The following is a 13,740-nucleotide window of genomic DNA, read 5'->3' as shown; positions in this document are numbered from 1 at the left end:
CTGCTGGAGAGGGTCCAGCAGAGGGCTATAAGATGATGAGGGGACTGGAGCATCTCTCTTACAAGGAAAGGCTGAGAGAGCTGGGCCTGCTTAGCCTGGAGAAGAGAAGACTGAGAGGGGATCTTAGCAGTGTCTACCACTATCTTCAGGGAGAGTGTCAAGATGTTGAGGCCAGGCTCTTTTCAGTGGTGCTCAGTGCCAGGACAAGGGGCAATGGGCACAAACTGCAACACAGAAAGTTCCAGCTGAATATGAGGAAAAAACTTCTTTACCTTGAGGGTGACAGAAGTGGAGTCTCCTTCTCTGGAGATACTCAAAACCTGTCTGGACACAACCCTGTGCAATCTATTCTAGGAGAACATGCTTTAGCAGGGAGTTGGACTAGATGAACTCCATAGCTCCCTTCCAACCTTGACCTTTCTGTGATTCTGTGATAACCAGCCAGTCAAAAGAGGTGATTATCCCACTGTATTCAGCATCTGTGGCCTCACCTTGAGCACTGTGTGCAGTTCTGGGCCCCGCAATTTAAGAAGGATGTGAAGGTCCTTGAATGCATCCAGAGGAGGGCAACAAAGCTGGTGAAAGGGTTGGAAGGCATGCCCTATGAGAAGCTGCTAAGGACTTTGGGCTTGTCTAGTTTGGAGAAAAAGCTGAGGGGTGACTTCATTGCTCTCCACATCCTCCTGAGGAGGGCAAGTGGAAGGGGACATGCTGATCTCTTCTCCCTGGGATCCAGTGATAGCACGTGTGGGAATGTCTCAAATCTGCACCAGGACAGGTTTAATCTGGATGTCAGGCATTTATTGAACAAAAGGGTGATCAAACACTGGCACAGGCTTCCTAGAGATGTGGTCATCCCCTGAGCCTATCAGTGTTTAAGAGACATTTAGACAATGCCCTTAACAACATGCTTTAACTTCTGGTCAGCCCTGAACTGGTCAGGAAGTTGACTAGATGGTCCTTGTAGGTCCCTTCCAACTGAAATAGTCTATTCTTCTCTATTCCATTCTGTTCTAACTTGGGATGAGCTCTAGTACCTCAGATTCAAACACTGCTTAGAGAGGGAGTCTTGGGATGAAAAAAGAAGAAAAGGGAAAAAAAAGAAAAAAAAAAAAGATGTTTGAAAAAAAGTATGTAAGTATGTGATTGGATTGCCATGAAGTCAAGGTTTGATAACCAAACTACCTTTCAGTCTTCCATTGACATGTTTCTCAGTTCTAATAATATAGAATATCAATTTCTGCAAAATTAAATGCAGGACATCTCCCATAGGGCTTTGCAAAATGTTCTTATGATGTGTGGTAGGCAAAACGTTACTATGTCTTTTCAGAACTCTCTTCAGGGCACTTGTAATCACATTGATTTAATGAGTACTGTTGTGTACAAATACTCACAGGTGACACAAGACAGCCAAGAATTGTTCACTTCCAGGAAGAGAAACCAGCTTTCATGGAGCTGAGCATCCCGCACTAGGTTGTGAACAACTTTGTCAAGAAATTCTTCCACTTCTAGGCAGAACAGGAGAAAGGAACAAGATGTGAACGACGACATTGTGGTTAATGTCAATATTTAGAAATTATTGAGAACTGCACTCTTGCATTCCTTTGCCATGTTGAACTCCTAACAAACTCAAGAAAGTCTGATCTAAAAGAACAGAGATTTTTACTCCCTTTCTTTTAACTTTTCACTCTTTAGTTGATGTTCATGTTCCTAATAATGAAGATAAAAAACATACATGTCCACATAGAAAGATACATTCATTTTCATCCTGTTTAAATTTAGACCTCCAACAAACATTCATACAGCTCTAAAGACACATCCTCCTATTACTTAGATATTTTTATACAAATGTAATTCAGCTGACTACGCAGGAGTTATTACCTATTTATACATGTATAAATAAGAAAAAACTCAGGGCAGGCATACAATAGTCTATGTGACCAGGAGACTGAAAAAGTCAGGGCAAACGTTTTTCATTTTAAGGTATGCTGAATCATATGCTTCTTAGATGCTAAACCATATTTCCACGGACCAATGTGCATTCAGGTAACATACTGTACCAGTCAGAGAAATTGTAATAAAATACAATCTTGTATTAAATTCTAACTCATATATATATATATACGGAGAGTTTAATCATACTGGAAGAATTCCTAGGTTTTTTATAAGTTTGTAAAAGTAGCATCATGCCTTTTTATATCAGGTGTAGGTGAACTTGAACATGAAACATACAGCTTTAAATAAAATAAGTATCAAAATCCACTAATTTATAAATTCAAATCACTTACTATAATGAACTGGCTAATCCAGGTTTAGAAGCAGAGCAGTTTACATCAAAGCTCTATTGTCAGTACTTTATTGTCAAAAGCAGACAACAAAAATGATAAAAGTCTAGTTTTCTGGAGAAGTTTTCTGGTTTAACAGATCCATAGTAAAGAAGTGGGGATTTCGTTGTGAGGTCAACTTCTATCATCCTGATACTGGGCAATTCAATTTCCTGATATTTTTTTTTTCCAGCTAAAATCCTTCACTGTCATATCTATATATAGACTTAAATTTTATACAGTAGGACTTGTCCTTTGCTGGCCTATCATTGGCCTCAGCTCAGCTGTTTTAGTAACAGTATTAACTTTATTAGCAATAGCAATAGCCGTAGTAGTCTATTTACCCAAATACAGTTCCGCTGTTGCAATATAGTTTAGTGCAGTCAACATTTGTCCAAACAAATGAATCTTCAGGTTTGAAGCATTTCTCATTATTCATGCACACTGCCATTAATTTGTTATGCAGGAGATTCAGAATGAGGGAATGAGCTGTGTTGCTGCGTTTTCTATGATTTGGCTTTTATTACAGCAACAGTGACTGACAGAATTATTCCCTTATCTACAAAAACACGAGCAGACTTATGCAATTTTAATATCTACAGCTAAGTCCAGGCAGATAGCTCAACAGAGGAGTTCAAACATTCTTATGCAGTTCTAGTTATTCAGTGGTTTAGAACATCCCTTCACTGTCAACAGCAACCATTAAGGTAACATATAATGTTTAAGTTACATTTAAACATTTACGGACAAGAAGAACTACTGGAAATTCAAACTATTCTCTTGCTTCTGCTTTGCTGCTTTGTATTACCCTGATACTGTAAACCAGTCAGGCAATCTGCTCACTCAAGCCCATGCTCTATCTTGACCCCCTGTACACTCCCTTGCAGGTTACACCAAGTCTTATAACTCCCTGGCAAGAGGAGCATTTGCAATTGTGCTCTCCATAGAGTGGTGTCATCACAGTACATTTCCAGTGATGTAAGGAAAATTCCATAAAGCCCTCAATAAGTTTTCCTGAGTTCATCCACCTACTTTTGATTTCTCAGCTTTCCTTGGTTAGTGTTAAATTTGTCTTTAACTTCTTCCTTACACCATCCCATCGCTTCCTATTCTGTAGCATAAAATCTGTATTCTAACTGCTTACATGATGTCTGCAACAGCTCCATTTGTCCTTATTCACAGCTCCAGACAACACCATGAACACAGCATTTACGTAATTGTAGTTTACATATTGCAAAAAAAAATATTAAATGAACTGTTTTAAATAATTGTGAGGAAGATTAAATGGATCAGGAAAAAAAAAAAAGCCAAACTTCACATGACAAATTTAAGAGAAGTGGAAAAGAGTCATTATTTGTATCAGTTTTAGATGTGATGCTCAAGAATTCTGTAAGAAGTAATAAAATATATTTATCTATTGTCATTCTGGATACTCCTAACATTCATACTCCTAACATTCTCAGATACTTTTTCCATCTGTGGTCTTAAGACTTTTACTGTACTTCAGAAATGATTTTGCAATATAAGATATAACTATGCAGTATAAGACAGATTTTTTACTGCATATTTTGTCTTTACAAGGTAATTGCCATTTCTTCTGTTTTTCAAATTATAAATATTTTGCTTTTGTTACAACCTGTTCTTGTTATGTACACTGTGGTTCTTTTAAGCCTCTGTTTTCTTATCTGTGTGCAAACTCATACACAGATTTATACAAAAATCTATTACAATTCATTTAAGTTGAATCATCAACTAAAAGGAAAAGAGGAAAAAAGGATGAGAGCTATTTGATCTCATTTTAGTTATTCAGTAGGTAGGTATCCAGTAGCTGTCTAGGACAAACCTTGTTTTGGAGCTCCATCTCTAATTACTGCAAAGAGATAAATACATTCACCTTGATTTATATTTTCTAAGAAAATTGTACTTGTGCCTATTATAACCATGACTGATAACTTTGGTGGAATATGTGGGTAAATGTCTTACTAAGCAGTTTTCTCCTGTCCACTCCCTCACAGATGTAGAAATAGCTCTTTTTGTATTAAATAAAATGGTGAATATTTCATACTAAATTAGTATTTTCTTTCAGAGATCACTTCTTGGTGATCTGTTTCTCTCCTTTCTTCATTTTTCTAAACAAGTCCTCTAATCTCAGTATAGTTGTTAAACATCAGTGTTTTCAATAATGTCACACATTTTTGATAACCAAGTATGATTCAAGATCTCTCAATTATTATACCTCTTTATGTCCACTTTTGCATGTCCACTGAACAGTCTTTATATATCCTTCATCATACATAGCTGTCTAACAATCAAATTTAAGAAAAAATGGTCAAAGCATTAATAGAAATCTTCAGATAAATGGTCTAGTATTTCACTTCACTACCTTTGTGGTAACAATAGTGTCTGGTTTACAGGTGGGTTTTTTTTCAAGTCACTTATGAACATTAGCTAACATATTCTTCAAGTATCCTTCAGCTTTTTCATCAATGCCTTTTATCTAGTTCTTTGCCAAGGAACAAGGGAAGAGGCAGGCAGCGAGTTTAAAACTTCAGAAAAGGAAAATATCTCTTCAAAGTCATTGTATCTTATTAGAAATATGTTGTACCACAAAGTAGATCTATTTTCTAAAGGAAGGGAAAATCATTTTGGTCAGAAGAAGTCACTGTTACATGACACAAGTTTGTGTATAACATACTAAGTTGAGAGAAAAAATATTCTTGTTCAACCTAGTGAAGCTTTAACTATTGGTCAGAGTTGATTTTTTCACTGAATAATGTTTATTTAAAAATTAAAAATAAAATTTAAAAGCGCAAAATGTTCCTTTAAATACATTGCATGATAATTGCACTCACTGAAGTTACTTCTGCTGTGAGGGAGAACACCTAAACATTCTGCATTCATATACTGTCAAAATGCACAGTGATATGCTACATCACTTACTAATGGACAACATCAACATTGTTGGGAAATTGAGGTGGTTTATTAATCAGTTAATCAATGCTCCTGTTAGCTTGGCATTTAGCATCAAGACACTTCTAGTTTAAAATAGGAAGGGGAAAGAGATTATGCCATATTTTTGAAAAGTAGTGGTGGTGGTGGTGTGAAAAAAAACATAAAATCAACCCTCATTCTGCCTGTAGTCAAGGAAGGGATCAGAAGTGAAATGAAAAGAGGGGATTTATTTAAAAAACACGTTGCCTGAACACTGTCTGACTGATCTTTTAAAATAATTTCTGAAAACATTTGAGACAGTGCGGTTCACATATGTTACTAAATTTATTGTTTGGTCTTCTTAATGTAGCGAAACATTAGTAAACCGCACCTGTGCATGGTTCGGAGCATTGTGGCTGTCGTGCGATTTTACACAGAAAGGATGAAACAGAGATACTTCTCTCTTGGCCCTGACACAGATAGGAAAGCTGTATTCATAAAGTATGCCAATATCTGAAATGATAAGAACATTCTGTCAACTGACAGGAATGGGAGTTTTTGAAGTATAAGCTGCACATCTGCTAATATCCTTTAAAATTAATGCTGCCTTCTATTAGCGAGAGAAAGAAAGTGCTCAAATAAAAGGATAAAGAGAGCTGGCAGGAAGAATCAATGAAAATTAGCTTCTCGGTTTTCTGACTGCAGGTGGTAATGTTTACATTTCTTTTTGGGGTAGGATCTAGAAAAGGATCTGGAAACACTAATAAGAATTATGTCCTAATATGGACAAGTCACTGTACAAATACTGAAATATAGTAACGAGGTAAAGTCCTGGTGCTTACGTTACAAGCATGAGAAAATCAAACAGATGCAGATACAAAACTGACGACTGTGATACCCAACAAAGACTTCTCCTGCCTCATAATTAACGGTAATTGTATTCTTACTGTGATTTAATTAAAACCAAATGGAATTTTATTCATGAAAGATTTCATCATCATCATCACATTTTAACCCTACATGTCCGCTGAACAGTCGAGAAGCTTCAGTCTGCTATCAAAAGTCCCCTGTAATCAACATGGAAAAGATTCAAATGGTTACTTTTAAAAATAGTTCTTCTACAAATATTCAAGGTGAGAATGGTTCGTAGAGGATAGACCATTCTTTTAGGTTGGGATGACATGGAAATCAGTTCTGGGCGGATTGCTCCAGAACTGTGAAAGACCACTCCATACTTACACAGTTTTGCACCCAACCACTGCTGGAGAAATGATACTGACATTTTGTCTGACCTAAAAAAGTTGTTCTCATCTTCTCATGTGATAGTTATTCTTTAATAGAAAAATGTGAATTATAATCTCTTTTCCAAAGAGCCAAGTGTTAAGGGACAGATAAATTTTCTAAAAGTGTGTAAGTACTCTTCAGTAGGTTAAAAAATAAATTTATAGACCACTTCACTTCTAGATATAATGCGGACAAAAGTGCTTCACCAGTATGTTAATGAGCCTTTCATCTGAGAATTCAAATTCTTTACAGCCTTTCCTTAATTAATCCTCACATCTAACTTAAGAATCTGATTCTTAAAATTGTTTTTGTGGTTTATATGAAAGCTTGAATATAAACAGAACATTTCTCATGAAGATTGATTTGTTTCAAAAAGGCATTTCCATCAACATAGATTTAATGTTGGTCTACTCATTAACCAAAAACAGCTGTGTTAAACTTATGTAAAATAAACTGCAGCAAATGGTTTAGTAAGATCTTTTATTCCTCAATGCAGTAACAGAATCCAAGGGGAAAATTGCAATAAAATTCTGGACTTTGAGTATGTGCTTTATCACCATGTATACTCATTAGATGTCCTGGTTTCATCCTTTAAAGTCACAGAAAATGTGACTTTGAAGAATAATTACCTAAGGGAGAACACACAGAAATGTGAATGAGAAGGATCCTCTCTCAAAGATATTCTGAATGTGTGACTAAAGAGACACAACCCAAAAACAGTCACAGAAGACAGAGAACACAATTTTAGACTAAGATTATAATCAACTTTGTTGAGCATAATTGACTTTTCAGGAATGTGAGACTGGAGGAACAAAACTCTAAAAAGAGATTTTCATTACACAGAATGAAGCAGAAGAGATATTTCTGGGAGAAATTCAAGGCAGCTAGTCCAAATACCTTCAGTGGCAGAAAGTTAAAAGTGTGAATGAGACACCATTAGTTGTAATACACTGTAAACCACATAAATATGGGACATGAAATTTATCTCACCTAATTTAGGTCTCTTAAAATTATTTACCAAGTCTAAGTCACTTGGTCTTGAAAGAATGACTCTCTCTAGGTGGGTGTCTCCAAAGACTGCAGTGATTTTTCCTGAAGGGTCCCAGCACTCTCCACAGTTTGTAGAGCCTAGACTCAGCAATTTTATTTTTAATACAGCTACATTTAAGTGAGGAGCTAAAGAATGATACGGTAAAAGGGACACAATAATCAGATAGGGAATGAATTTTTGTTGGTTACTTCAAGGCCAGCTACTGTCGGTCTCCCCCACAACGGCATTTCAAAGACTGCTCAGCTTTTTCAGAACTAGGCAGTCTCCCAACCAGGCAGCCCACTCCAGAGCCTGCTTCTCCTATCGACAAAGAATCCCAAATATCTCAGCCCTTTTAAATATTGGTTTATTTCAAGATTGGATTTGCAATATTAGGTCCTTTTATTCAAGTCTGCAGTAAGGATCAAGCAAAAACCTCTTCAGTAGGTCTCAGTTGCATTAATCTGTTCAGCAGCCCAGTTCCAGAGATCCCAAAAGATACCATCTTTCGATCTTAACTCAGTTCTGTTATTAGCTATTATCTGCCTTTCAGTTATCACCAGTCTACTATGCATTTAATTAACCATATGCTAAAAAAGTTTGAATCTAATCGTTGCTATATACCAGTTCACCTATAAGGCTTTTCTTAGCATGCACATTTACATCATAAAGTGACACCATTGCAAGTGCAGACTTTCATTATCTTCATGGGGTATTGCAGACATCCTGCTTATTAGGCTGTTGTCCAGCTGTTTAGCAGTCACACCTTAAGCAATCCAGCACCCCGTCTCACAGCCACAGAAAGGCAGTTTTCTGCTTTGCAGGCACACATAGTGCCGCTTCAGCAATTATTTATAACAAAGATATTGGAGTGCATTACAGTGTACAGTAAAAAACAAATCAAGTGAACAGTTCTTTCGGTGAATGGTGATGATGAATCAATAAATTAAATCAAAAGAATACAGAAAAGGAAATACAAGATTTTTAGTCTGTACAGGTCATCAGCATTGGTGCTGAAGTCAACAGATAGGAAAGGAAACTCAAACACAGGCATCAAAATCAGAGAAGGGGTGGACTGGAAGAAAATACTGCTGGAAGATCACAACCATAGCAGAATTGAAGAGATGTGTCAAAAGCAAATCAAGGTACAAATCATGAGAGAGGATAAGGAAGATAAGAGACTCTGATACAGACTAGGGAGTTTTGATCCTAGTAATCAATGTCAGTATATGACTGTGTGTCTAAAAATTATTTTGAAGACGAATGAAAATATGTGCTTTTAGATTTGATTGTTTCCAGGGCATTACATTTGAAAGATATTCTATTTACTATAGGCTTGGAGAAAGACTACATTTGTTCTTTGAGCTTTGCATCATAACAGAAGTACTCAATATACCTTTTCCTTTAAACATAACTCATATGGAAGAAGCTATTTTGATTATGATTCCTGTTCAGTTTGAGTTCTTAAGCCAAAATAAGGCTTGTTCTAGCCAACAGCTGAGCTAAGATTTTTTCAGTTTAGTCAGCTGAAAAGTTCTCTGGAATATCCTTCTATAAATTAGAAGTAATCAATACCATCTATTGTGCAGCATTAAAAAAAACTTTTCAGCAAAACCACAGAAAGATGGTAGTGAGCCTAACAATGTAAAGCAAAAACATTAGTGTGGCACAAAGCTGCCAGCTTTTCTTGTGGTTTTTTTTTAAACACTAAGTTACAATGTTTCTAATTTCTGATGTTACTAATACAAAAGAAGGGGAACAATTTCTTTAAACAATTTCCTGTATTTTGATCAACTCTCCTGTAGCTGAAACAGCTTTGAAGGGAGCAGCTGGGTCTGTCAGGGCTTATTTTAAAGAAGGGAGAAAGAAGTAATTGTTTTGGTCTGCTCACCTGGGTCTTTTGAACTGGAAAAGACTGATGGAAATTTTACAGTAAAGGAGGAAGAACTAGTATGACTATTCCATCAAAAAAGCAAGAGGAAATTTGTTGATGAGCTTATAGGCTTTCCTCCTCTTTGCAGTATAGAAAAGTAAGTAGCTTGTTACAGAAAGGCAGTAAAATGGGAAGAGAGGAGAAAAAAAAACCTTTTTATGAAAAGAGATACTTTTTTTTCCAATAAATTGACATTAGAAATATATTGTAAATTAGCTGCTGTCATGTGTTTATATAATGTTTTGTTCTTTGACTGTACTAGAATAGTCAGTTCTACCTAGAAAGAACTTGGCATACTCATCTCAAAATATTAATGAAGAGGTTTTTCATAAACTTATGTTTCTTTTTGTGAAGTCTTAAGAAGGCTAACTGCTGAAATTTATCAGAGAACAAAGGTGAAAAAATGTCTTTTTGGAGATACAAAACAAAAAAAGCTTATCTGAGAATGTGATCAATAATTTTCTGAAGGGGCAATTTTAAATTACTGGTTCAGTAGAATCTAAAAAATCTGAAGAAATTTATTATTCTAGCAAAAATTCATTAAAAAATATAAACCTTTTAAATTAACAAGATCTGAGTAACTGAATTTGAAAAATTTCATTTAGAACTTCTTTTAGCTTTTCTTTCCTTCCTAAATTAGGAAAGAGCAAACTACAATAAAAGCCCAAATAAGATCACTTCTGTTTTATTAAAACAATCCTCTTATATTGACCGAGGCTGAATTATCTGAGAATATTTTATTTCATAAGAAACTTCAGATACTGTTACTTTTTACGATGTAAGAGGTAAAGAAATATACAAAGAAATCAGCTGTGTTATGGGAACCCAGTGACAGCCAATTCTACCACTTACCTTCTTTCTTTTCCACCTGACCATGTCCTTGAGAAAACCCAAATAAAAGTTGTCTCTCGCTGCACGCTACTAGACAATTCTTAGAATCTGCCAGCTCTGGATATAGGATTGATGCTTCCTGGAAGTAGGTCTTCAAGGCTCCCTTTTATAGCCCATGTGCTACCATTTCTTATTCCGCCAGGAGAGAGAAGTATTTAGGTCTTACTTCAGTTCTCTGAGAACACAGTAATGGCAAATATTCTTTCCTGAAAAAAAAATACTGCTATCTAAATGTTTTGGCTAGTCATCCCCTTTGTGGAAATGTGATTCAATTTAGGTTCCAGCCCAGAAACACTTCTTCAGAAGTGGCTGGCTTAGTTAAACAAAATAAGAGGTGGATGATATTCTCTTATGTTTGGACTGCTGCGTGGTTGTATAGAGTGAAAAGCAAGAAACAGTAAATGATTCCATTGTTAGACATCCTTTGTCTCTAAAGGCATTCATGACATGGATGCATTCAAAATATCTTGAAGTCTAATGGTAACAGATGGATGAGAGTTAGTGGCAGTTACTCTCTGGCATATTTACAACACATGTTTGTTTTAGCAAAGTTGTACTTGTTCCTTTTTGTACATATTGTTAGGAATAAATTGGATACCACAGTTGCAGTAAATAAAGTAAGGTGATGCTCTCACTATCTTCTATGTGTTGGATTTGTTCTTAACTCTCCTGGGTCCATGTTCTTAACTGACCTATCCTGCACCTAGCTGTTGTTTGGTTTATTAACCATGCTTATTATGCAAATGAGAAACGAGGCTGAAAGAAGTCTGAAAAATCAGAACACAGCAACGTACAAAATACCGTAGGAAAAACAACACAGAAACTAAGTGAGACTCCAGAATGTGGCAATTCCATTCCAAGAGGCTTTCTGCAAATAGAAGCAAAAGTATCAGGACCTGGGGATCCGGGTGGAAACCAAGCTGAACATAAGCCAGCAACATGCTTTTGCTGCAAAATAGGCTAGTGGTATCCTGGGCTGCATTAAGCAAAGTACTGCCAGCAGGCTGAGGGAGGTTAACCTTCTCCTCTACTCAGCACTGGTGAGGTCCCACCTGGAGCACTGTGTCCAGAGCTGGCAAAGAGGTTTGGACATACTGGAGAGAGTCCAACAAAGGGCCACTAAGGTGATCAAGGTGATCAAGGAGTGGTGGAAGGCAGGGAGGGAGGGAGGGAGGGAGGGAGGGAGGGAGGAAGGAAGGAAGGAAGGAAGGAAGGAAGGACTTCAGCTGCCACCTAAATTCACTGGACCCCTTCTTTGATCACAAAATTCCTTCTGCACCAATCATTTCCCCCCTGAACATGTCCAGACATGTCCTGGACTAGGTGAATTTGTACCTTGCACATGACCCTGGATTTCAGAAGCCAGACAGCACCCTGTTAAATTCCCAGCAAGGACTGAGTCTTCTGCATATGCCTAACAAACACATAGGATTGGACTTCTCACAAAATGCAATTATGGAGGCAGGCAACAGAGCCTAGCTTCTGTATAATTTCCCTTGAGCCTTACTATAAGTAAGAATCATGGGTTTCCACTTTATGCTGCATACATTTTATAATAAAATACATTAACCAAACTGAAAAAATGTTCCTATGATTTAGGAATCAAACCCAGGGTATCCCTGGCCAAGGACATCAAACTTACCTCTCACCCATTCCTCCATTGCCTTAGTTTCCTAAGTTGCCATGTATTCCTTCAACAGAGGGCTGAATATCTATAATGTGAATAAATTACAGAACCCAAATCTCTGACCTTTGAGTTGTCTTCAAGCATTAAAATGATGTGCAAATTGTGAGTACTGCCAGCATTTTTCCATACCAGGCCTATGCTCAATATTTCTTACTGTCTTCTAAATTGTATCATAAAAGGGAAAGTAACTGCATATACAGCAGCGTGTTCTGTAATAAATTGTAAGGATTTTTCCTGAAAATTTGTTAAAGAATTTGTTAAAACTACCCTTATTAAATAAATATTTCTGATTCTAAAGCTTCTTTTAATTATATGACCTTCCAATCCTTTGCAAAGGTGTGTTAAATCTAATTAATTTTTCTTTCAATGTATATGCACTGGTAAAATGGGAGGTAGAAACATCAAAATTAGTTTACTAACATTTTGCTTAAAGGCAAACTTCATTACAGTGCTAATGCAAAATTTTGAACACTCTTAAATCGTAATGACTGAATTACTACCACCATGAGTCAGCAACCGCACAGAGGCAGAACCTAGTATTCTTCATCCAAGGCCCACGGTCTAGTTGTGGAACCAGATTCCATCAAGTCCCCAAAACTACTTGTAGAAGCCAAAAGTTTTCAGATTTTCTATTAGCTATGTTGAAGTGAACACTTTCAAACTCTGCATTAGTGAATACAGAAATTTATACTATAATTTGTTTTAGGTTTGATTATAGACTCACTTTGCTGAGTGATGGAGAATGAATCATTTCAAGACTGCTGGATGGAACCTCAAAACTCAACAAAATTAGGAAAAGAATCAGTCAGAAGGAAGGCATACCAAAATCTTCCTCGTAAATTTGTTTGGTTGTAAAATAATATTTTTCATTGCAAACCACCACAGATTAACATTTTTTACCTTTAAAGGCAATGTCATGATAAATAAGGGGGGAAAATCATCTTCTAATTTTTATTTTCAAAAATCTGAATATTATTATTGATTTTTTCATCTTTTACTCATAGAATATATAAAATATATTACTGTGTGTTGGTTTCCTTGGTCTTCCACAGTAACTTCTCAACTTGTTTCTATCTTTTGCCAAAGTCTAAGGGGTAAACATAGGCACAAAGAAGTGTCACACATCATAGATTCTATTGGATCTACTGATAAGAAGGAAAAGGCATTTCTGTGAAAGTGATCAAAATTAAGATTTTTATTGTAAACATAAAAATGTATTGGAAAATCCTAAAAGGAAAGAAGTATGAAATGAAATTTGGAGCAATTTTCAAAAAGCATATACTTCCTTCCCTGCTTTTTCAGTAAGTTGCTAATTATTCTTTGCAGCCTGAAAGCCACATATTTCTTAAGCATTAAAGAGTGAAAGGGTACTGATAAATCAGCAGGTGCCTCTTTCCGTTTCTAATAATACAAATAACTAGAAATCCACCTATGTATCCCAGGGACCTTCTCAATTTTTTGAACATTCAGAACAAATCAGTTTTGACGTATGTTTGAAGAATGGGCAAAGGTTAGGGCTTGTTCCTATTTCATCTGAGTTAGTTTGGCCATGATGGTTCAGAAGCAACTCATTCGTTCCCATGGCAATGCAGCAAATTCTGTAAAACTCTGCTTCTGTCATGGCAAATGAAGAAAATTTTTTTGTGAAAATATACCAGTT

At 36.3% G+C, this 13,740-nt stretch overlaps 1 long non-coding RNA gene across 1 annotated transcript in view; it reads right to left on the bottom strand.

The window, feature by feature from the left end:
- LOC308062895 overlaps positions 1-13,740 on the bottom strand; it is a 209,440-nt gene that overhangs the window by 39,852 nt on the left and 155,848 nt on the right. The window lies entirely within an intron of this gene.

This window comes from Falco punctatus, assembly GCF_963210335.1.
Source record: "Falco punctatus genome assembly, chromosome: 4".
Lineage (NCBI taxonomy): Eukaryota > Metazoa > Chordata > Aves > Falconiformes > Falconidae > Falco > Falco punctatus.
The sequence above is the reverse complement of the archived record's forward strand: the minus strand, read 5'-3'. Positions and strand labels throughout refer to the sequence as shown.